This window comes from Bufo bufo, chromosome 5 (assembly GCF_905171765.1).
Source record: "Bufo bufo chromosome 5, aBufBuf1.1, whole genome shotgun sequence".
NCBI classification, from domain to species: domain Eukaryota; kingdom Metazoa; phylum Chordata; class Amphibia; order Anura; family Bufonidae; genus Bufo; species Bufo bufo.
The window spans coordinates 440,567,428-440,593,313 of NC_053393.1; the positions used below are offsets into that span (position 1 = coordinate 440,567,428).

Consider the following 25,886-nt stretch of genomic DNA (forward strand, 5'->3'; position numbering starts at 1 on the left):
AAGCTCTGCGTGAGGGACTCTAATGGCGGAGTCATATGTGTAAAACTAAAACGGAGAAGCCATGCGTGAGAGACTCAGATGGCGGAGTCATATGTGTAACCTAAAACGGAGAAACCATGCGTGAGAGACTCTAATGGCGGAGTCATATGTGTAACCTAAAACGGAGAAGCCATGCGTGAGAGACTCTAATGGCGGAGTCCTATGTGTAAACCTAAAACGGAGAAGCCATGCGTGAGAGACTCTAATGGCGGAGTCATATGTGTAACCTAAAACGGGGAAGCCATGTGTGAGAGACTCTAATGGCGGAGACATATGTGTAACCTAAAACGGAGCAGCCATGCGTGAGACTCTAATGGCGGAGACATATGTGTGAACCTAAAACGGAGCAGCCATGCGTGAGAGACTAATGGTGGAGTCATATGTGTAAACCTAAAACGGAGAAGCCATGCGTGAGAGACTAATGGCGGAGTCATATGTGTAAAACTCACACGGAGAAGCCATGCGTGAGAGACTCTAATGGCAGATCTGTATGTGTAAAACTAACACGGAGAAGCCATGCGTGAGAGACTCAAAAATGTATATATAATTTATTTATTTTATATATATATATATATATATATATATATACACATACTTTTTTTTTTTTTTTTTTTCACTATCAACCACTTAAGCAGCTCCCGTATGGGCACAGCTCTGAGTACGAGCATGAAGAGCATGGTATAACGCAGATCACCTGCACGGACTAACTAACATCTTGTGCCTAAATAACCCCCTTGGAACCTAATGTACGGCCGGCAGCAGGAAGCCAGCCACCGCCTATGATCTGCTCCCCCTGACCGAGCCTAGTACTCCTTCCCCTGATCCCTGCCTACCTAACGGCACGGCGGCCCGTGCCAGACTTTATTGAAGATGAGGAGCCTTACCCCCCAGCCGCGTGGGGAGCTCACGCTGCTCCCTGGCAGAATGCACCAGTGCGGGAGGGCCGACCCACCGCCGGCTGGACACTCGTACCGCGTGGGAAGCAGCGCCACTCCCTGGCAATGTGCACCGGATCAGAGGGAGCCCTTTCTTTACCGTGGGCCCCGGCCCCCGCTGGTTTGAACCGTGTGCCGCGTGAGGAGCCGCACAGCTCCCTGGCATTGTGCGCCGGTGCGGGAGTGCCCCCCCTCACCTAGGGGCTGGTTATTGTGACTGGAACCCGCTGGGAGACTGAAGCCTAACTGGACCTACCTGTGACCGTGAAGGCTGACCTCCCAGGCCGTGGCTGACCCACGTGCGTAGTCGTGACGCAACTACCCGTAGATGCCCACCCAGTGCCTGTAGTTAACGGGAGTGCGACCGAGTCTGTGGATGTGACCGACTAGCCCCTATAGTCAAAATGTGGGTGGACAGCACTCCTAAGTGGTGATGTGTCGGGTGCTCGTCTCCAGGAGGGGTAGTAAAAAGCCCCTAGTACAGCAGTTTGAAGAGATCCAGAAAAATAAAAAATGGAGACAGCACGTCCAAAAAAGGTGCAGAAGGTGGAATTTATTCCGGGTGCAACGTTTCGGCTATGTTAGCCTTTTTCAAAAAAGGCTAACATAGCCGAAACGTTGCACCCGGAATAAATTCCACCTTCTGCACCTTTTTTGGACGTGCTGTCTCCATTTTTTATTTTTATTTTTCTGGATCTCTTCTAGCCCCTATAGTCGTGAGGGGACCCTACATCGAGAGTAGCGGTAACGGACCATCGCCTGTAGACGTGGTAGTATTACCTCATGAGTCTGTTGACATGAGACTAATGCCTGCAGTCGTGGCCGGTCTTAATAATGAGTCTGCAGTCGTAACGGATTTGTGCCTGCAGTCGTGGCAGGGCTTTAGAGCGGGTCTGTAGTCGTGACAGACTGATGCCTGCAGTCGTGGCAGGACTTTATAACGAGTCTGTAGTCGTGACAGACTGATGCCTGCAGTCGTGGCAGGGCTTTATAACGGGTCTGTAGTCGTGACAGACTGATGCCTGCAGTCGTGGCAGGACTTTATAACGAGTCTGTAGTCGTGACAGACTGATGCCTGCAGTCGTGGCAGGGCTTTATAACGGGTCTGTAGTCGTGACAGACTGTTGCCTGCAGTCGTGGCAGGGCTTTAGAGCGGGTCTGTAGTCGTGACAGACTGATGCCTGCAGTCGTGGCAGGGCTTTATAAGGAGTCTGTAGTCGTGACAGACCTGGCAAAGCAACATTCCTATCTATACCATTATTATAATTTTTTCTTTTTTTTTTTTCTTTTCCCCCCCACCAAAGGCCACGACTGTAGGCGCCACCCTGTAAGAGATGCGCCAGAGGCCTGGACATAATAAACCACCATCCCCTGTCCCCCAAGCCTATGCAGGAGAAAAGAGGGGGTTGGCCCCCGCATGCACCACCCCTGACTCACCTGGCGGCCATGACAGCCACGAACCCCACAGTATCGTAAGTTAGCCCACCACCTGTGAACCTGAATAACCAAGGACAGACGTGTGAGTGAGCGCACGCCAGCTGGGCGACACTTCACTCATGCCACCGCTCCCTAGCTAACCACCGGATTATTGTGACTGCGCCCGAACCAACCCCCTGACTGACCGTATGGGCTTATGGGCGGCCCGGCTGCGTGCGCAAAGTGACGTGGCCAGCCCCCCTCCTTGAAGCCCTCTTTATATTTGATCCTTGAACATATTCCAAATTTTTTTAAATATATATATTTTTTTTTTTTTTTTTTTTTACTCCTGCCTTAGTACCTAGCCACTGTGCCTGAGCAGAGGAGCCCTGCACCAAGACTGCAGTACCAGTATGGGCCTGTAGGTGTCGACCATCCCCCACCCTCTCTCAAGCCAGGACCTGCTGGAGCGCAGCAAGCCAGTGATTCCCTTCTAGGTTAGAATTAACCATTGAAATCATAACTTGTTATACAGTGCACATGTCTGAGTATCTGCTTATCTCGTCTTGCCTGAGTTTGGCGCAGTAAAGAAGACGAGTTTATTCTGCAGTGGATTCCTAGACATGAATAAGCATGTCCACCTTCACAGCCTCGCTAATTGTAATTACCAGGAGAACGTGCATCAGGATCGGCTGCGAGGGATTTGCGCTCCGCCATGTGGAACATTGCATCCCGTGCCCACCGCTATCGACTATTTGTACAGGGAAAGCCGCGGCGTATTAATCGCCTATAGGTTTCGGCTTCCGTCCCCTGATCCTGCAGCTGGACCTCCGCTTACTGATTGCAGCTAATGAATAGACCCCTGTGTGAGCGGACGGCGTTTTCCTCTACGGCGGAACGTTCTGATACGGGAGTGAGTGATATATAACGCTGCGTCGTGGAGCCGACGGCCGGCGTGACCGATGCTCAGGGTATGCGAGCGGACGTCGTGACCCGTCGCTGCTGAGCCACAGGTGAGGGGTGCCTGCCTGGGGGACGCTGCATGTGGGAGCGGGGGTGCTTAGCGCAGGGCCTGGAGCGGATCGGGGTGCCTGTCTCGGGGTGCCGGAAGCGATCGGGAGTGCGGGCAGTCTCCAGCGCAGCTGGGGACCGGCGGCACGCTCGGCAGCCCCACATGTTATACATAGCGAGACGGGTGTGCAAGCCACCCTGCCTACCTAATCACCGTAGCGACGAGCTCGACGCAGCCGATCCCCCGATCCTCCAGTGACGCATGCCCTTCTCTGGCACCAACCCACAAGCCGATTCGAAATCGTTCGAACCGACAAGTGGGGGGAGGAGGGCCAGGTTTAAATAGTGAACGCCCCGCCTCCCCTCACACAAATACGGCACTCTTAATTGCCTACCACGTATCACATTACCAGCGTCAGTGTGGTACGCAACCTTTCACCTGTTGGTTCCCAGCAGCCATTTGCCGTAAATGCACATGACTTTTGTCAGACGGCAATATGGACAGAGTTTGCAATATTACTGTAGGTTTAATGCCCACATCTGTATTTATTACAGAATCCCATATCCAATGAAAACAGACAGTCCAGAAGATAAAAGGGTCTTATACCCAATGCACTTCTGCCAACACACTGAAGGTTGGATATGGGTACGATTTGGTGTTAAAGATGACCTTTCACCGATTCTTACCCTATGAACTAATGAACTAACTATACAGACATGTGGAGCGGCGCCCGGGGATCTCTCTGCACTTACTATTATCCCCGGGCGCCGCTCCGTTCTCCTGCTATGCCCTCCGGTATCTCCGTTCCCTAAGTTATGGTAGGCGGAGTCTGCCCTAGCGCTGGCCAATCGCATTGCAGAGCTCACAGCCTGGGAGAAAATAACCTCCCAGGCTGTGAGCTCTGCGCTGCGATTGGCCAGCGCTAGGGCAGACTCCGCCTACCATAACTTAGGGACTGGTATCTCCGCCTACTATAACTTAGTGAGCGGAGATACCGGAGGGCATAGCAGGAGAACGGAGCGGCGCCCGGGGATAATAGTAAGTGCAGTGAGATCCCCGGGCGCCGCTCTACATATCTGTATAGTTAGTTCATAGGGTAAGAATCGGTGAAAGGTCCTCTTTAACCGCCTCACGTCCGCCTATAGGATATAAACGTCCTATGGGTGGACGTCTATTTCTGACAGCACGTTTTAAAACGTCCTGTCAGAAATAGCAGCTGCACGCTAATCGTGCAGCTGCTGATCGGGTTGCCCGCTGTCAGTGACAGCAGGGCAACCCTAAGACAAGGCAGGGACAGTGCCCAGGTGTCCCTGCCTTCACGATTGCTGCAGACACAGCGCTCACCGAGCGCTGTGTCTGCAGAGCAGGAAGCGCTGTGCGCTTCCTGTTCCGGCCCGGCGGTCATGTGACCACCGTGACCGGAGTGTGCAGGAGCTGTGTGAGGTCTCTCAGAGACCTCGATCAGCCCTGCTCTGAGGCTGTACAGCGCAGGATTGCTGCTGTACAGCCTCTCTAGGGGTGCATTTGTCCTGTAACTGGGGCTACTATGTCAGCCCCAGTTACAGGAGAAATCAACAGTGTAAAAAAAAAAGTGAAGTAAATGTCCCCCAGAGGTCTTGTATGACCTTATGGGGGACGAAAAGTGTAAAATAAAAAAAATAAAAAATAAAGGGTTGAAAAAATAAAATAAAAAAAAGTTTCACATGTAAAAAAAAAAAAAAATCCCAAGTAAGGTTAAAGTGAAACAAATAAAAAAAAGTATACATATTAGGTATTGCCGCGTCCGTAAAAACCAGCTCTATAAAAATATCACATGACCTAACCCCTCGGGTAAACACCGTAAAAAAAAAAAAAAAAAAACTGTGTCAAAACAAGCAATTTTTGTCACCTTGCATCACAAAAGGTGCAACACCAAGTGATCAAAAACGCGTATGTCCCACAAAATAGTACCAATAAAACCGTCACCCATCCCGCAAAAAATGAGCCCCTACATAAGAAAATCTCTCAAAAAATAAAAAAACTATAGCTCTCAGAACATGGACACATTAAAACATAATTTTTTGGTTTCAAAAATGCTATTATTGTGTAAAACTTTAATAAATGAGAAAAAGTATACATATTAGGTATCGCCACGTCCGTAACAATCTGCTCTATAAAAATGTCACTTGACTGAACCCCTCAGGTGAACGCTGTAAAAATAAATAAATAGAAACTGTGCTAAAACAACCAATTTTTTGGTCACCTTGCCCCATAAAGTGTTATAATGAATGATCAAAAAATCATATGTACCCAAAAATAGTACTAATAAAACTGGCACCTTATCCCCTAGTTTCCAAAATGGGGTCACTTCTTGGGAGTTTCTACTGTAAGGGTGCATCAGGGGGCTTCAAATGGGACATGGCATCTAAAAACCATGTGGAGTTCCTTATCTTCTGCGCCCTGCCGTGTGCCCATACAGCAGTTTACGACCACATGTGGGGTGTTTCTGTAAACCGCAGAATCTGGGTAATAAATATTGAGTTTTGTTTGGCTGTTAACCATCGATGTGTTAAAGAAAAAAATTGATTAAAATGGAAAATCTGCCAAAAAAGTGAAATTTACAAATTTGATCTCCATTTTCCTTTAATTCTTGTGGAACGCCTAAAGGGTTAACAAAGTTTGTAAAATCGGTTTTGAATACCTTGAGGGGTGTAGTTTCTACAATGGGGTCATTTATGGGGGTATCCACTATGTAGGCCCCACAAAGTGACTTCAGACCTGAACTGGTCCTTATAAAGTGGGTTTTGGCAATTTTCTTAAAAATTTGAAGAATTGCTTCTAAACTTCTAAGCCTTCTAACGTCCTAAAAAAATAAAATGACATTTCCAAAATGATGCCAACATAAAGTAGACATATGGGGAATGTTAAATAATAAATATTTTATGAGGTATCACTTTCTGTTTTAAAAGCAGAGAAATTGAAATTTAGAAAATTGCGAATTTTTCAAATTTTTGGGTAAATTTGGGATTTTTTCATAAATAAAGGTGAAATATTTTGACTCAAATTTATGACTATCATGAAGTACAATGTGTCACGAGAAAACAATCTCTGAATGACTTGGATAAATAAAGGCGTTCTAAAGTTATTACCACATAAAGTGAGATATGTCAGTTTTGCAAAATTTGGCCTGGTCAGGAAGGGGGCAAAGGGCCCAGATGGGAAGTGGTTAAGCAGCATATAATATAAGAAGTTATCTGCACAGACTCCGCATTGTAAAACTGTACAGCAATACAAGCGGAAATGCAATAGACAGAAGGCAGAGGCTCATGACTCCCTACATGATAGCAGATGAATATCAGGAGCACCCGGTGCGGTGACTGGCATCTATCTATTGCCATATGGACTTAACACAGGGCTTGACAAATTTCCTTGGAATCTAGGAGCCAGCTAAAAAAGATATAATTTTTTTTACCTTATAAAGCCTTATTTTCAGCGACAAAAATAACACCTCTTAAATTAACATATAAAGAAGTCTAGAACCAAACAACATGGGCATTAACAACATATACAGCGGCAGTGTACAGAAGCGCACACACATATACAGCGGCAGTGTACAGAAGCGCACACACATATACAGTGGCAGTGTACAGAAGCGCACACACATATACAGCGGCAGTGTACAGAAGCGCACACACATATACAGCGGCAGTGTACAGAAGCGCACACACATATACAGTGGCAGTTAACAGAAGCGCACACACATATACAGTGGCAGTTAACAGAAGCGCACACACATATACAGTGGCAGTGTACAGAATCGCACACACATATACAGTGGCAGTGTACAGAATCGCATACACATATACAGTGGCAGTGTACAAAATCGCACACACATATACAGCAGCAGTGTACCGCACACACATACAGTGGCAGTGTACAGAGTAGAGTTGTTGCCAGATTTTTTTTATATTTTAATAGCTTGGACTTTTCAGACGTAGCAATATGTGATATGTTTATTTATTTGTTTATATATTTTATATGTGAAATTGGGAAAGGAGGTGATTTATACTTAATATTTTGGTGGGGTTTTTAAAAAATTTTTGGGGATCTTTTAATCCCTTGTCCTATTCACCCTAATAGAGCTCTATCAGGGTGAAAAGGACTTCACACTCTCGCTGCTGCCCTGTGCACACAGCAGCAGGAAGATTACCATGGCAGCCAGGGCTTCAGTAGCGTCCTGGCTGCCATGGTAACCGATCAGAGCCCTGTGATTACACTGCTGGGGCTCCGATCAGAAGCTGCCACTGCCAACAATGAAGAGGAGCGGAGGGGACCCTGTGGCCACTGCCACCAACGAGAAGGGGAGGGGACCCTGTGGCCACTGCCACCAATGAGAAGGGGAGGGGACCCTGTGGCCACTGCCACCAATTATTTTAATACTGGGGGGTTGAGAGGGGTAGGCGCACTGTGCCACCAATGATTTTAATGGGGGGGGGCAGCACTGCGCCGCTGCCACCAATGATAATTAACCCTTAATACAGGAGGCGGGTACTGGCAGCAGATCAGCGGCAGGTGCCGCACCTGAGGCAGGGTGTCGGCTATGTGATTCTGCTGCCGACACCTGCCTCCTGTATTATGTGTTAAAGACGACCTTATATGAGTCCAGAAAAGCAGGCTACACAGAGCGGTGCCCAGAGATGTCCCAGCACTTACTATTATTCCTGGGCGCCGCTCCTTTCGCCCGCCATGCCCCATTACCGACTCCTGCTCCATATGCTAATTACTATCGGAGCAATGGGGAGGAGAAATCAGCTTCTCTCCTGGGCGTTCCTTCTCCCTGCGCTGTGATTGGACAGCGCTACAGCCAGGGAGAAGGAACGCCCACATGATGCGGAACCACTGCGTCCTACCTACCTCCTCCGCTCCCCCGATGCCACCCTGCTCTCTGCCCGTGGGTCACACCACCTGGCCTGAGCCACGAGCAGCATCCAGTGAGCGGGCGGGGCGTATCCGGGTAACTCCTTCCCTGCCAGACTGTCTGAGAAGTCCACGTAGAGGCGGCGGAGTGACGGGAGCGCCCCGGATTACTGGGGGGCAGCCATGTGAGGGCAAATACCCAGGCGCCAGGACAAAATTCCTGATCGCCATGGCGACCTGGGATTTGTCGAGCCCTGACTTAACAACTCATAGACATGATATCCAGAGAAGGGAAACGGGCAAGGAACATATTCAATGACAAAGTTCTAAAAACAAACACCAATTTGCTTGACCAGAACCAGTCCAGTCAAATTATGTTGACCACACGGACCTCCCCAGAAAATTATACACTGGGGGTACTAGAGTTTCACCCAGACTTCTTCTTGATACCATGCTTTCCACTGGAAGCAATAGTTTTGATGTTTTCTCTTAAGCAACTTTCAGGCGAAAATTATGGGAATTTTGAACAATTTATGAAAGTTCATCACTAAAAGAGGCCGTGGAGCCTCCGCATGTGACCAGTCTCAAACTCTTTACAGAAGAACCTCTCCATATAACCTACCGGCTACCATGCAAATCTCTGCCATTCACTGCAGCGTTCCAATGACAAATGTTGTTTGTAGGTCCTGTCAGCTGGAACAGCTGAGTATACAAAGGAGCAGATCAGCGCACCTGTCATCGGCAGCCTGCGGAAACGTAAAAACCAGATCTCTGCTCCTCATGTCAGATAGGAGGGGTCCCACCTCATAGATCCGCACCTATCTCCAGACCAGGGCCCTCAAAGTGAAGGAGAATGCCCCCTGCATGTGTGACATGCTCTCCATTCACCTCTATGGGAGTTCCAAAAATAGCCGAGCAGGCACGCTTGGCTATTTTCAGAAGTCCCTTAGCGGTGAATTTACAGAGCACAGTGCATGTACAGCTACTGCTGGAGATAGCTGATCCAGCGCTCGGTCATTTTGCAACTCCCATAGCGGTGAATGCATGCACAGTGCACTCCCTTTCACTTTGGGGGTCCCATTCTGGAGATCGGTGCAGGTCCCAGAGGTGGGACCCGAACCTATCTGAAATTGATGGTGACTCCTAGCAATGTCTGAGATGAGACCTTTAAGTTAACTTCTGTGGGAGTACACGGAGCAAAAATATAAACGCAACACTTTCGGTTTTGCTCCTATTTTGCATTAGCTGAACATTTTCTACATACACAAAAGACCCATTACTCTCAAATATTGTTCAAAATCTGTAAATCTGTTTTCGTGAGCACTTCTCCTTTGCTGAGATAATCCATCCCACCTCACAGGTGTGGCCTATCAAGGTGCTGATTAGACAGCATGAATATTGCACAGGTGTGCCTTAGACTGCCCACAATAAAAGTCCACTCTGAAATGTGCAGTTTGATCACATAGCACAATGCCACAGATGTCGCAACGTTTGAGGGAACGTGCAATTGGCATGCTGACTGCAGTAATGTCTACCAGGGCTGTTGCCCGTGCAACGAATGTTCATTTCTCTACCATAAGCCGTCTCCAAAGGCGTTTCAGAGAATTTGGCAGTACATCCAACCGGCCTCACAACCGCAGACCACGTGTAACCACACCAGCCCAGGACCTCCACATCCTGCATTTTCACCTCCATGATCGTCTGAGACCAGCCACCCGGACAGCTGCAGCTACAATCGGTTTGCATAACCAAAGAATTTCTGCACAAACTGTCAGAAACCGTCTGAGGGGAGCTCATCTGCATGCTCATCGTCCTCATCAGGGTCTGGACCTGACTGCAGTTCGTCGTCGTAACCGATTTGAGTGGGCAAATGCTCACATTCGATGGTGTCTTGCATGTTGGAGAGGAGTTCTGTTCACGGATGAGTCCCGGTTTTCACTGTTCAGGGCAGATTGCAGACAGCGTGTGTGGCGTCGTGTGGGTGAGCGGTTTGCTGACGTCAACGTTGTGGATCGAGTGGCCCATGGTGGCGGTGGGGTTATGGTATGGGCAGGCGTATGTTATGGACAACAAACACAGGTGCATTTTATTGATGGCATTTTGAATGCACAGAGATACCGTGACGAGATCCTGAGGCCCACTGTTGTGCCATCCATCCACGACCATCACCTCATGTTGCAGCATGATAATGCACGGCCCCATATTGAAAGGATCTGTACACAATACCTGGAAGCTGAAAACATCCCAGTTCTTGCATGGCCAGCATAATCAGCGGACATGTCACCCATTGAGCATGTTTGGGATGCTCTGGATCGGCGTATACGACAGCGTGTTCCAGTTCCTGACAATATTCTGCAACTCCGCACAGCTATTGAAGAGGAGTGGACCAACATTGCACAGGCCACAATCAACAACCTGATCAACTCTATGCGACGGAGATGTGTTGCACTGCGTGAGGCAAATGGTGGCCACACTAAATACCGACTGGTTTTCTGACCCTCCCCCCAGTAAGGCACACCTGTGCAATATTCATGCTGTCTAATCAGCACCTTGATATGCCACACCTGTGAGGTGGGATGGATTATCTCGGCAAAGGAGAAGTGCTCACTAAGGCCTCATGCACACGCCCTTGGTGTATTTGCGGTCCGCAAATTGCGGATCCGCCAAACACGGATGGCGTCCGTGCCCGTTACGCAATTTGCGGAACGGCACGGACAGCCTTTAATATAAATGCCTATTCTTGTCCGCAAAGCGCGAACAAGAATAGGACATGTTATATTTTTTTATATTTTGTATGCAGCGATCTAGAAGGCAGGGACACATGGGAACTGTCCCTGCCTTCCCTCTGGGTTGCCCTGCTGTCTCTGACAGCGGGCAACCCGATCTGCGCTGTACAGCCTCAGTGCAGGGCTGATCGAGGTCTGTGAAAGACCCAACAGCTCCTGCACGCTCCCGGCACTGGCGGTCACATGACTGCCGGGCAGAAACAGGAAGCGCATAGTCAACGTGCGGACAGGAGGTGGTTAAAGGGGTTGTCTCACTTTTGCAAATAGCATTTATCATGTAGAGAAAGTTAATACAAGGCACTTACTAATGTATTGTTATTATCCATATTGCTTCCAGGCTACTGGCTGGATTCATTTTTCCATCACATTATATATGTCTCGTTTCCATGGTTACCACAGCCCTGCAATCCAGAGAGGCTAATAACCATGGAAACAAGCAATGTAGAACGTGATGGAAAAATTAATCCAGCCAGCAAAGGAAACAATATGAATAATAACAATAGATTAGTGTCTTGTATTAACTCCCTCTACACAATAAATGCTATTTGCTGAAGTGAGACAACCCCTTTATTATAATAATTTCTAATGGCACAAACCCTAAACACAGAGTACTTTTTTTCTTTCAGACAATTCTCTTTAATCGTAGTAATGTCCGCTGGCTTAGTCAGTCAGGGTGCGAACAGTCACCAGTAAAGAAATTATCTCCCCAGAGAACAAAAGGATCGGGCTTGGTCCTTCTCTCCTCAACATCATCTGCTGGAGGAGAATGGGGAGCTGGTCCTGCTGGAAAGAGCGGGGTTCAGCCACCAGTAGTGTGCCTTCCACAATTTGCGGAACGGAACAGGAGGCCCATTATAGAAATGCCTATTCCTGTCCGCAAAATGGACAAGAATAGGACAGGACTCAAAAATGTTGCAGGGCCACGGAATGGAGCAACGGATGCGGACAGATCACAGAGTGCTGTCCAAATCTTTTGCGGACCCGTTGAAATGAATGGTTCCGTATGCGGAATGCAGAAAACGGCCCGTACACGGAACGCAAAATACGTTCATGTGAACGAGCCCTTAAGAATATATTCGCGCATTGAGATTTGCAAACACAAATTCCGCTGAAGACTTCTACAGGAAATCTGCGACTGACTGCACACGGATTCCAACACCATTCTTCTACAACGACAATCAATGGGCGAAAGCTGCAGGTTTTCACAGCGGAATCTGCACCGTGGATTATAAAATTCTATTTTGTTTTGTCCCCTAGTTTATGAAAGGGGAATAAAACCCTGATTCACATATTGTACATACAGCGTGGAAGTGGATTCTGTCCATATTTATGATTCCTAAATGTGGCCTAATTTTATGATTTATTTTATATTAAAGGGGTTATCTAACCCCTATAATGACCCCTCCAATGCCCGGGCCCCTTGTATACATTACACTCACCTTCTCCCCTGCACACGCGTCGCTCTGGATCCCTGCACAGCCGCCGCATCTCCCTGTCCTCAGATCAAAACATTTGGCAACGGGGGGAGCAGCCAATGGCAGGCCGCACCGGGGACGAGCCTCCCTAGCACTGCATGTGACACTAGGGAGACTCATCCCCGTCACTGGCTGTTCCCCCACTGCCGGATGATCTGCACAACGGAGAGATGCAACGGCGACTGTGCAGGGATCCGGATAGGGATGGGCGATATCAAAAATATTCCCACGATAACGATATTAAGAAATCTATCGCTATAACGATATATATCGCGATAAATACCCATTTAGAAAAGAACAAACAAACTTGGGGCCCGGGGAGATATACAGTATGGGGACTACAAGGAGACATTATACTGTGTGGGGGCCACAAGGAGAACATTATACTGTGTGGGGGCTACAAGGAGACATTATACTGTGTGGGGGCCACAAGGAGACATTATACTGTGTGGGGGCCACAAGGAGATATTATACTGTATGGGCAGGCAGCAGGGCACAAGGACACATTATATACTGTATGGGCTGGTCGCTGGGCAGGCAGTGGGCTACAAGAGTCACTATAATGTATGGGCTGGTCGCTGGGCAGGCAGTGGGCCACATGGAGACATTACACACTGTATGCGCTGGCCACTGGGCAGGCAGTGGGCTACAAGAGTCACTATACTGCATGGGGCCACCATGAGACATTATACTGTATGGGGGCCACAAGGAGAATACTGTATGGGGGCCACAAAGATTATACTGTATGGGGGCCACAAGGAGATTATACTGTATGGGGGCCACCAGGAGACATTATACTGTATGGGGGCCACAAGGAGATGTTATACTGTATGGGGGCCACAAGGAGACATTATACTGTATGGTATGGGGGCCATAAATAGAGATTATACTGTATGGGGGCCACAAGGAGATTATACTGTATGGGGGCCACAAGGAGACATTATACTGTATGGGGGCCATAAAGAGAGATTATACTGTATGGGGGCCACAAGGAGATATACTGTATGGGCAGGCAGCGGGGCACAAGGACACATTATATACGGTATGGGTTGGCCGCTGGGCTACAAGAGTCACTATACTGCATGGGGCCACCAGGAGACATTATACTGTCTGGACTCAGGAACTATACTGTAAGGGGGCCATAAGGTGACATAATACTGTATGGGACAATCAGCATAATGATGTCTTGTGGCCCCCATACAGTAATGTCTTCTTGCTGCTCCTGTATGGGGGCAACAGGGAGACACGAGACTGTCTGAGGCTATAATACTGATGGGACTCATGATGACCTGTATTATTCCCTAATGCCTGCTATGAGAGATCAAGTGCCATCTCCATGTGCAGTGCAGCTTGCAGGCAGGGCCAGGGCCGCAGAAGACATAAACCGACCATATAACCTTAATTTATGACCCCCGGGCCGTTAGGGTCTCTCACTCCTCTTCTCCCATCTTGGCTTGGACATGGACTGCAGACTGACTTTGCCCGCCTCACCCCTGCGCTCGGCCAGTGGGCAGAGACTTGAATATGGTAGCGAGGAGGAGTCGGGGGGCGGCCGCTGCGGGAACTAATATGTTATGTATGGTACGCATATGCACGATGTAGGGGCTGGCTGACACCGATTTATCGCTGTTTCTTAATACCGCGGTATATCGTTGACACCGGTTTACCGCTCAACCCTAGAACCGGAGGGTCGCGTGTGCAGGGGAGAAGGTAAGTATAATGTATACGAGGGGCCCAGGCATGGGGAGGGGGGTCCATTATAGGGGTTAACCCCTTTGTGACCTAAACGTTCAACGACCAGAGACTATAAAGAACGCAACATACACATTATATGAATAGAGTCCAGCAGCAAAAAAAAAAACGTTGTAAAAACTTGCCAGCAAAGTGCAGTGTTTTTCCATTATTATTCCTTTTTAGTAGTATTTAATTATGTATTATAATTGGCCATTTCCATGTTAATTTAATGTCTTCCTGTGAGGCCAATGAAGTGGAAAATCGGTTTAACGCTTCATGAGACACGTGCATGGATTTAAAGAGAAATGTGTCAGAAGCAGTGGAAACATCACCTAAGAGCTTTTGCAGAAAGTCGATGTGACAACCGATGCCGGGGTTGTAATGCCAGCTATATATTGGTTGTCACCCAGCTATATTGCCAGTAACAAGTATATGTCCATCAGGTGCGACCAGTGAATATGAGGTGTGGATGAAGGGAAGGTGTGGGTAGCAATTACACTACATTTTCAATCCAAAACCTTGAAAAAATGCATTTAACGGATGACAAAAAAGTACTTCACTACAATGTCTTTAGGATTATCTCTTGGTCCACAGCCAGCGGTAAAGACTGTGCGCTGTCTATGGCTTGGCGGGTTTCTCTGCAGATGCTGAGGGATCTGTTGGTGATCTCTAGGAACATGAAACAAGCCCAGCGTGTCGACTGCGTCTCGTGGACCAACCGCGGCTCCCCTGACCCCATCCTTGTAGCGATTTACGATGCAGTCAGTTCCTATCAGATCACAGCCGAGTACAATGCATTAGACCCACAATCCGATAGGAACCGTTTCATAAACCACTGTGATGCGGTCAGGGGAGCTGGGAGATGCTGCCGACACACGGCCCATGTTTCCCAGACCGAGAACGGTCACGTTAATTAGCCCTAGAAGAAGCTATTCACTACAGCAGGGATCCGCAACCTCCAGCTGTTCGGAAACTACAACTCTCAGAATCCTCCTTTCACTTCTGTGGGAGTTACAAGAACAGCTGAGTAAGTGTGCATGCTGGGAGTTGTAGTTTTCCAGCAGATGGAGCGCCGAAGGTTGCTGATCCCTGCACTACAGGGTCCCATGATTTTCTCATATGCTTGACGTGGGGCCTCCCAACTCCTCCCCGACTGCAGGTGTTGGGGGAGATAGGGATCAGGCAGTTGGACTTCAACATGACTGATCCTTATGTTCTCAGGGAGATAAGCCACAGAGATGTGTAGCAGTGGCTCTGACCATTCAAAATACATGAAGGCAAGTGTATGGGGATGGTTTGGCAGAGACGACTGTTGGCTGAGCGAACATTCAGCGGACACCTATCTATGTATGGCCAGCTTAAGGCTACGGCCACAGATTGTTTTAATGCAGAGTTTTTTGGAGGAGATTTCGAGGCAGATTTTCCTGCAGGATTTTCTGCCAAACCCAGAAGTGGATCCAAAAGGATTAGGGAAAGTAAAGGAAAGATTTACTGGATCCAATTCTGGCTTTGGCTGAAAATCCTGCAGGCAAATCTGCCTCAAAATGGCCTCATGCACACGACCGTATGTATTTTGCACTCCGCAAAAAAACGGATCTGCAAAAAATACGAATGATGTCCATGTGCATTCCGTATTTTGCGGAACGGAACAGCTGGCCCCTAACAGAACAGCACTATCCATGTCCGTAATACGGACAATAATAGGACATGTTCTATTTTTTTGCAGAACGGAAATACGGACATGCGGAAACGGAATGGATACAGAGTAACTTCCTTTTTTTTTGCAAAAAAAAAACGGAACGGACACGGAAAGAATATATACAAAGAGTATTTTCTGTGCTGAAAAAAACACTGATGTGGAATGCAGATCAGGTTTTTTTGGATGTGTTTTTTTCACGCAGTTTGGACGCAGACTCTCATTCCTGCCCATTTCAATGGTAGCTCTGGACGCAGATTCTGGGAGGATTCCGCATCAAGAATGGACAGGTGACTATTTTTCTGCGGCGCATTTTATAAATCAGCAAGCGGAGAAAAAAACGCAGTTTGAATTTACATTCGGATCCTCCATTGATCGGAAATTTTTTCGTAATTGCGTAAAGCCTGAACCAGGAGGGGCAGTGGACGGAGAATGGGAGCAGCACTGTACCTACCAACGGACAGAGCGGAGTAGTACTGTTCTGATTGCGGGGGTGCCGGACTCCCACCCATCTGATAGCGACGCCATAGTATTAGAATCCTGGAATACCCCTTTAAATCTTCCTTTATGTAATCCACTTCCTGCATTATGTCATAGATGAACCTTCGTCTATTGTTTGCATGTTATCTTTCAGACGTTGTGTGTAAAACTCCATGCCGTACACGCCGTGGGGGAGGGGTACACGTCCAAGACACTAGAAGATTTGCCTTATTACCTCAGATCTCTCCTTGCACAGTGATGTCTGAAGGCTCCAGCAGAGTCTACAACACTAATGCGTCTCACACACTATGGACTATTAGCTCAGAATTGTCCGGATAATTGTACAGTTTTTATAAGAATGTTGTTTTTTTTTGCTCTTAAAGGGGTATTCCGGTTACACAAAGTTATCTCCTATCCACATAACTATCAGATCTTGGGGGTCCTACTGCTGGGCCCCCCTGAAATGGATGGAGCGGCTGGTCGGAAAAGCGCGCCGCTGCTCCATATATTTTTACGGACATGTACTGTTCTGGACTATCGCCGGCACTAAATGGAGTAGTGGCGCGCTTTTCTTGTGATCCAATAGTGCAGTGTTTCCCAACCAGTGTGCCTCCTGATGTTGAAAAACTACAACTCCTAGCATGCCCGCACAGCCAAAGGCTGGAGGCACACTGGTTGGGAAACACTGCGATAGTGAGCCCCTGTCCTGTGGGTAGAGGAAAACACTTTGTATAACCGGAATCTCCCTTTAAGGCCTCCTGCACACGACCGTTTTTTTATCCGTTTACGGGCCGTATGTACTCCGTATGTATTCCGTTTCCGTATTTCCGTTCCGTTCGAAGATAGAACATGTCCTATTATTGCCCGCAAATCACATTCCATGGCTCCATTCAAGTCAATGGGTCTGCAAAAAAAAATGAACACATACGGAATGTACTCCGTATGTCTTCCGTATCCGTTCCGTTTTTGCGGAACCATCTATTGAAAATTTTATGGCCAGCCCAATTTTATCTATGTAATTACTGTATACTGTACATGCCATAGGGAAAAACGGAACAGAAATGGAAACACAACGGAAACAAAAAAAACGGAACAACGGATCCGTGAAAAACGGACCGCAAAACACTGAAAAGGCCATACGGTCGTGTGCAATAGGCCTAACAACGTAGGTTTTAGAATAGATTTTTTGCTTTCAAATAAGTGCAGCCAATCGTCGTGCTAAGCAGACAGGTGTAATGGGTCAGCATCCAATCCGCAAAAACATGCGGATCGGATGCGGACCAAAACCACGGTCGTGTGCATGAGCCCTAAATCTTTACACCATCTATTTGCTGGCTTAGCTTACACCAAAAACGTGCGCCAAAATTCTAGCACTTTGTTTGGCATGCGATGTGACAGGTTACACCAGAGCCCCTTTTTCTCCCAACCATGACCCCTTGCCAGAAACAACTGTTCATTTTGGAGCAAATGCTTAATAAATGAGTATAAAAACATGTGCCAAACAAAGGCAAAAAAGAGGCGCAACTCACTACCGCGGCCATAATGTTACTCAGCTTAGAGGTAGGTACTTAAATGCAGTGAGAGTACTCAAAACTTCACTGAGAAGTCATCTTCTAGGGGGGTGATCTTCTCACAGAAGACGGCCAGTAGATGAGGTGGTCTTTGGTGGCCATAAGCACTAGTAGCGGTCAGCCACCCTCCTCCCTTGGCCGAGCATGCATGTGTCCTGTACATAGGAATAGGAAGCATGGCGCTGCTAAACACCAAGAACAAAAGGACCTGCCCTGTCCTCACCCCCCGACATCTGCTGCTGGAGGAAAGTCGGGAGTGCCGGTACTGTACACATTATGGTTGTCTGCGCCATTTCTGCCAAAATCAGCAGGCTCGGTCAGCATGAATCCATGTGTATGGGCAGCCTATAAGTGCGCTAAAATGTTAAGATAATTCTGATAAGTGAAAAAGACGATTATTAAGAATTACCGAAATGTATCGTCGGCTACGGCTACTTTTTGGAAGCATAACGGTCACCATATGGCATTTTTCTTCTATAAGAAACCGTTGCGGTCGTGTGATGGTCACGGTCGGATTGCAATTCATTTTGCTTTGGAACTCAATCATTGGCCACAGGGGTGACATCAGTAAGGACGACTGCCACCGATGCGTCCAGTGATTGGCGGTCACCGTCCCTTGTATGGTTGACGCGGTGTGAAGAATGACTGATGAGAGACATGGGAAGCGTTGGCGCTGGATTTAAAGGGTGAGCATCTAACTATTGTCTAAGCCTGAAACCCCATTAATGCCACAGAGCACTTGCTGTGTATGCCCCTTCACCAGGGCACTGCCAGCTTCAGTTCTGCAAATGGAGTGACCTGAGAACTACTCTCCTGCAGACACTGGTCATGTGCCAGGTGTGGTGCCAGGAGGTCTGGGCATGAGGAGGAGCACACTCCCTGTCAGGACATTGCACAGCAGGTACATGGCAGGACTCACCGGTCACACGGCGGCTTCTTCACTCCTCTCAGGCCGAGCTCCGGCGACCTGCACGACTAGGCAGCTACGAGCTCCAGGACGGGGCGGAGGTTACACGGAGGCCGCTCTTATTTCCAGGGGAGGGGACAGTGCGGACACCTGCTGCTGGCGGCGCCTCCCTGCCAGAGCCGGGGACAGCTGCACCTCCCCAACCGGAATATCCACTCTGCGAATGACACACAGCCGGGCACCTTTATAGAACGGGCACCGTCTTCATGTAGATGGCAGAGCGCCTGCCCGAGAGTCTCACCAGCAGTACCAGACGTGGAGAGGGACGGGGTGTCCACATCAACAGCAGGAGCTAGAGTGCCCCCATATACAGGGGCAGCTGCAATGTGCTCCCATAAACAGTGCCAGGAAAGGAGTGCCCCATAAAGAGTGCTGGACAGGGAGTGCCCCCATAAATAGCGCTGGACAGGGAGGAGTGCCCCCATAAAGAGTGCTGGACAGGGAGTGCCCCCATAAATAGTGCTGGACAGGGAGGAGTGCCCCCATAAATAGCACTGGACAGGGAGTGCCCCCATAAATAGTACTGGACAGGGAGTGTCCCCATAAATAGCGCTGGACAGGGAGTGTCCCCATAAAGAGCGCTGGACAGGGAGTGTCCCCATAAATAGCACTGGACAGGGAGTGCCCCCATAAATAGCGCTGGACAGGGAGGAGTGCCCCCATAAATAGCACTGGACAGGGAGGAGTGCCCCCATAAATAGTACTGGACAGGGAGTGTCCCCATAAATAGCACTGGACAGGGAGTGCCCCCATATACAGTGACAGATGGAATGTTCGCCTATAAATAGTACCAGGAAGGTAGTGTCCCCATAAAGAGTGTTGGACAGCGAGTGGAGTGGACCCATAAAAAGCGCTGGATAGGGTGTGCCCCCATAAAGAGCTCTGGACAGGGAGTGGCCCTATTAGGCTACTTTTACACTCGTGTTTTGGGCGGATCCGTCATGGATCTGCAAAAACGGATCCGTTACAATAATACAACCGCATGCATCCGTCATGAACGGATCCGTTTTTTATTATCTGTAACATAGCCAAGACGGATCAGTCATGAACTCCACTGAAAGTCAATGGGAGATGGATCCGTTTTCTATTGTGCCAGATTGTGTCAGAGAAACGGGATCCGTCCTGGCACACAATGTAAGTCAATGGGGACGGATTAGTCGGCTCATATTCGTCAAGTGGACAGCAAAACGCTGCAGGCAGCGTTATGGTGTCCACCTCCAGAGCGGAATGGAGACTGATCGGAGGCAAACTGATGCATTCTGAGCGGATCCTTTTCCATTCAGAATGCATTAGGGCAAAACTGATCCCTTTTGGACCTCTTGTGAGAGCTCATGACGGATCTCGCAAACGGAAAGCCAAAACGCGAGTTTGAAAGTAGCCTAAAGAGCCCTGGACATGGAGTGTCCTTATAAAGAGCGCTGGACAGGGAGTGCCCCCATAAAGAGCACTAGACACGGAGTCCCCCTATAAAGACTGCTGTACACGGAGTGCCCCCATAAAGAGCACTGGACACGGAGTGCCCCCATCGAGAGCTCAGGACAGGGAGTGCCCTCCCAACAGTGTTTCAAGTAAGGACTGGCTTCATAAACCATGATATCCGGAGAGTCATACAGCTATTAGAAATAGAGTGTCCCCCATTACCACTGCTGGAGAGCTGCCTAACCCGTGCCAGTCTCAAAAACAGTGGGAGCCAGAGTACCCTCATAAATATTGCCAGTAAGCCTGTGCCCCCATAAATAGTACTGGACAGGGAGCACTATCATAAAGAGTGTCCCAGATAGAGACTAAGTTTGTGAACGGTTTTAGCCTTAGAGTCACACAGTGATCAGAAACAGAGTGCCCCTATTAGCATTGCCAGACAGAGAGAGCTGCCATAAACCATGCCAGCCAGAGAGTGTCCTCATGGGAACTAGAGTGCCCCCATAAATGTACTTCCATTAGTGCCAGATAAGGACTGCTACCATGCACAGTGCTAACCAGAGAGTGCCCTAATAACTGTCAGTCTGAGAATTATCAGAGAAAGCAGGCACGGAGAGCTACCGTGAATGGTACATGAGGGTGCCCCCATAACAGTGTTACCCTGACAGTCTCACAATATCCTGAAACAGATTGCCCTATTATGGATGCAGAGCTGACATGACCAGTGTCAGCCAAAGAGAGTCCCCATAAACACTAGCAGCCAGAGTGCCCCCATAATCAGATCCACTGAGAGTATGCTTTCATGAACAGTGCAAGCAAAAAGTGCCCCCATAAAGAGTGCTGCACAAGGAGACAGTAGCAGCCATAGAGTGCCCCCACAAACAGTGTGGTTGGGCAGAGTTCATTTACTTCTATGGGGCCAGCGTTGCGTGAAAATCGCAGAATATGGCCGCCTGCCATTGTGCGGCCTTTCCGTGCAACTTGAATGGGTCCGTGGTCAGTCCGCGCCGCAAAAAAATAGGACATGTCCTATTTTTTGGCGGTACGGAACAACGGAAAGACACACCACAGGAGCACTCCGTAGTGCTTCCGGTGTTCCGTTTCGTGACTTCGTTCCGCATCTCCGGAATTGCAGACCCATTCAAGTGATTGCCGACCTGCCATTTGTGGGCCGCAATACGGCCACGCCCAACGGCCGTGTGCATGAGGCCTACAGAACATGCTGCGATTTTCCCGCAACGCAAAAGTGATGCGTGAAAAACATCGCTCATGTACTCAGACCCATTGAAATGAATGGGTCCGGATTCCATGCGTTTGCATCACGCATTGCACCCGCGCGGAATACTCACTGGTGTGAAAGGGGCCTTACTCTCTGTGACGTCTTACTAGCTTTACACTAGTCCTTACACAATTTCTGGAGCTGACACTTGGCAGAAACACGTGGTGTGGGGTGCACAGTGGTCAGGCCGAGCACCTGTTCTGCAGAGAATAATGGGACTGTTCTTCAGGGTTTCCCCTCTCAATGTGATAGCATTACAGACAAAACACTATTTATATGGTGGGAATAATATGGTTTTGTAAGCGAATTCAAAAGCACATGGTTTCTGCTGGGAACGTGCTTTACGGGAAAGGTGTCTGCTAAGGGGCTTTTACACAGGTACGAATATCATCAACATTTCATGTTTTTTTTTTGTCCATAATGTGGACCTAATATTAATTTAGGCCGCTATTCACAAAGGCGCCTTGAATATCCGCGTAATTTAAAATTGCAGCCGAAATGAAATCGCCTATGTGAAAGTCATAGCAGATTGCTAGGATATGCCGTCACTTTATGATTCGTGGGGGGCTGACCTCTGATCCTGAAAATGATCACCAGCGCCACGTCCCGTGTCATTTTTTCCCTGCACAGCAGCGCTCCCAGCTATTCAGGAAGTCAGCCTTATCCACTTGAATGGGGCCGCGCTGCACTGTGGACGCAGTGCTTCTCCACCTGCGTGTTGGCGTCCTAGGGGTCAGGCCTGTCATACGCTATCACTTTTTTGGACAGGAAAACCTCTTTACAGAAAAAACAGAGAGACCAGGTGCGTCTGCAAACCAGTGATTGCCAGGAGTCAGGGCTCATGGATAGGAACGTATTTGTTATCCCGATCCGCATTTTTTGCGGGTCAGATGCGGACACATTCAGTTCAATGGGGCCCTCAAAAGATGCGGACAGCACACTCTGTGATGTCCGCATCCTCGTGTCCGTTCCGTGGCATCCGCAAAAATATAGAACATGTCCTATTCTTGTCCGAATTACGGATAGGGATAGGACTGTTCTATTAGGGGCCAACCCGTCCGTTCAACAAAATGCGGAATGCACATTGCTGGTATCCATGTTTAGCGGGACCGCAAAACACCAATGGTCGTGTGCATGAGCCCTAAAGTTGTGTTCACATTCATAAATAAAAATGGAGTGGCGGATCCGTCATATGGTGGACACCAGTGGTGTCTGACAGATACCATTGACTTATAATGGGTTCTGTTGGGTTTCTCCATGGTGTCTTGGTGCTGCACTATTCAAGTATGATGGCTAGGGGGTCAGAGCTGAAGGGTGAACAGCACCTAAGGCATAAAGGCGTCTCCTTCCACTTCTTGCTGTGGCTGCTGCTTGGCAGTAATAAAAAGTCTAATTATTTTTGGGAATTAAACACATATATAATAATATATAAATATATAAAGATAATTAGTGAGCCCGAAGAATCAGAACTGCAAACGGTTTCCCCAGACCCTTCCCATAGAGGCTGTGCCCATCTTTGAACACCATTTTATACATAGATACAATACACATAAAAAGTTAAAAGGGGTTGGCCATCCCACACATCAGAGGCATATCGCTAGGATATGCCACCAACATCAGATAGGTGCAGGTCCCACCTCTGGAACCACCACCTTTCTCTAGAACAGGACCCCTGTAGCAAAGGAGAGCGTGGCGTGCTGTACATTCACCTCTATGGGAGTCCGCAAAAAGCCGATTCAGCACTCAGCTATTTTCAGCAATCTCATAGAAGTGAATGAAGGGTGGCCACCTATCTAAAAGCAGCAGAGGGCGGCTTACTAAGCGTAACTGCAACACGCAGGACGACAAACGCCGCCAGATGTCCACCAACACATGAACTTGCGGATGAGGTAGAAGGACATGTCGTGTATGATCAACGCCGGGTCCCTACCTCCACTCATCAGACCTAAGTCGGTAACTAATGACTGGGCTGTAGCATTGTGAGTCCCCTGATGATTTGGCCGACTAGCCAATGAAACGCGTTGGGACGTCTTGTTTGAACAACAATAGGGTCTCCTTTTGCGCTCCCTGACGAAGCTGGGCAGTCAATGCTGTGTAGGGATGGATAGGGACACCTAGATTGGAAGGGAGTGAGACTTAGAGGGGTCTCCCTTGTGTGGGTGAGCGATAAAGATCTTAAAATATTTTCTACATACACAAAAGACCCATTACTCTCAAATATTGTTCACAAATCTGTCTATATCTGCGTTAGTGAGCACTTCTCCTTTACCGAGATAATCCATCCCACCTCACAGGTGTGGCCTATCAAGGTGCTGATTAGACAGCATGAATATTGCACAGGTGTGCCTTAGGCCTCGTTCACATCACCGTTTCACGGATTCTCCAGATAACTGAGACCTAACTTAGCGTAACGGAGCCTAAAGACCCCATAGACTATAATGGGGTCCGTTCGGTGTCCTCTCAGAACATGATTTTTGAGCGGAGACGAAAGTCCTGCATCGGCGTATACGACAGTGTGTTCCAGTTCCTGACAATATTCTGCAACTTCGCACAGCTATTGAAGAGGAGTGGACCAACATTCCACAGGCCCCCCCCCCCCTTTTATTGTGGGCAGTCTAAGGCACACCTGTGCAATATTCATGCTGTCTAATCAGCACCTTGATAGGCCACACCTGTGAGGTGGGATGGATTATCTCGGCAAAGGAGAAGTGTCACTAACACAGATTTAGACAGATTTGTGAACAATATTTGAGAGTAATGGGTCTTTTGTGTATGTAGAAAATGTTTCAGATCTTTGAGTTCAGCTCATGCAAAATGGGAGCAAAACCAAAAGTGTTGCGTTTATATTTTTGTTCAGTGTATATAAATATATATTATATATATTGTACCCTCTTACTGGGTCTGATTCTTTAAGTTGGGTGTAATAAATGAGACACAAGGGTGAAATGCTAAAATACGTATATTGTACAGTGTGGAAATGTCATTACAATTATTATTATTGATGAGTAAGGCTACTTTCACACTAGCGGCAGGACGTATCCGACAGGCTGTTCAACCTGTCGGATCCGTCCTGCCGCTATTTCGCCGTGCCGCCGGACCGCCGATCCATCCCCATTGACTATAATGGGGATGGGGGCGGAGCTCCGACGCAGCACGGCAGAGCACGGCGAAAGGCCGCCGGACTAAAACTACTGCATGTCCGACTTTTTAGTCTGGCGGCCTCTCACCGCAAACTGCCGTGCTGCGCCGGAGCTCCGCCCCCATCCCCATTATAGTCAATGGGGACGGAGCGGCGACACGGCAAAATAGCGGCAGGACGGATCCAACAGGATAAACAGCCTGTCGGATCCGTCCTGCCGCTAGTGTGAAAGTACCCAAAATATGGAAGTATAAAGGAACAAAAATTAATATATATCACATACAGAGAGACTTGTGCACAATAATAGTTACAATTGCCTAAACTACAAAATTACAATATAAAGATACCCCCAAGACCATTTGGTAACTAAACAACTAAATCACTCTTAGGCCTCTTTCACACTTGCGTTGTCCGGATCCGGCGTGTACTCCACTTGCCGGAATTACACTCCGGATCCGGAAAAACGCAAGTGTACTGAAAGCATTTGAAGACGGAACCGTCTTCCAAATGCTTTCAGTGTTACTATGGCACCCAGGACGCTATTAAAGTCCTGGTTGCCATAGTAGGAGCGGGGAGCGGGGGAGCGGTATACTTACAGTCCGTGCGGCTCCCGGGGCGCTCCAGAATGACGTCAGAGCGCCCCATGCGCATGGATGACGTGATCCATGCGATCACGTGATCCATGCGCTTGGGGCGCCCTGACGTCACTCTGGAGCGCCCGGGGAGCCGCACGGACGGTAAGTACACTGCTCCCCCGCTCCCCGCTACACTTACCATGGCTGTCAGGACTTTAGCGTCCCGGCAGCCATGGTAACCACTCTGAAAAAGCTAAATGTCGGCTCCGGCAATGCGCCGAAACGACGTTTAGCTTAAGGCCGGATCCGGATCAATGCCTTCCAATGGGCATTAATTCCGGATCCGGCCTTGCGGCAAGTGTTCCGGATTTTTGGCCGGAGCAAAAAGCGCAGCATGCTGCGGTATTTTCTCCGGCCAACAAACGTTCCGTACCGGAACTGAAGACATCCTGATGCATCCTGAACGG

General features: G+C 48.5%; 1 protein-coding gene across 1 annotated transcript in view; it reads right to left on the minus strand.

The window, feature by feature from the left end:
• Positions 1-19,212, minus strand: part of WIPF3 (WAS/WASL interacting protein family member 3) — a 69,595-nt gene extending 50,383 nt beyond the window's left edge. Inside the window, exon 1 of the mRNA XM_040433567.1 lies at positions 18,960-19,212. The gene's annotated coding sequence lies outside the window, so the exon portion shown is untranslated. The remainder of the gene's footprint in view (positions 1-18,959) is intronic.
• Positions 19,213-25,886: the final 6,674 nt, after the last annotated feature.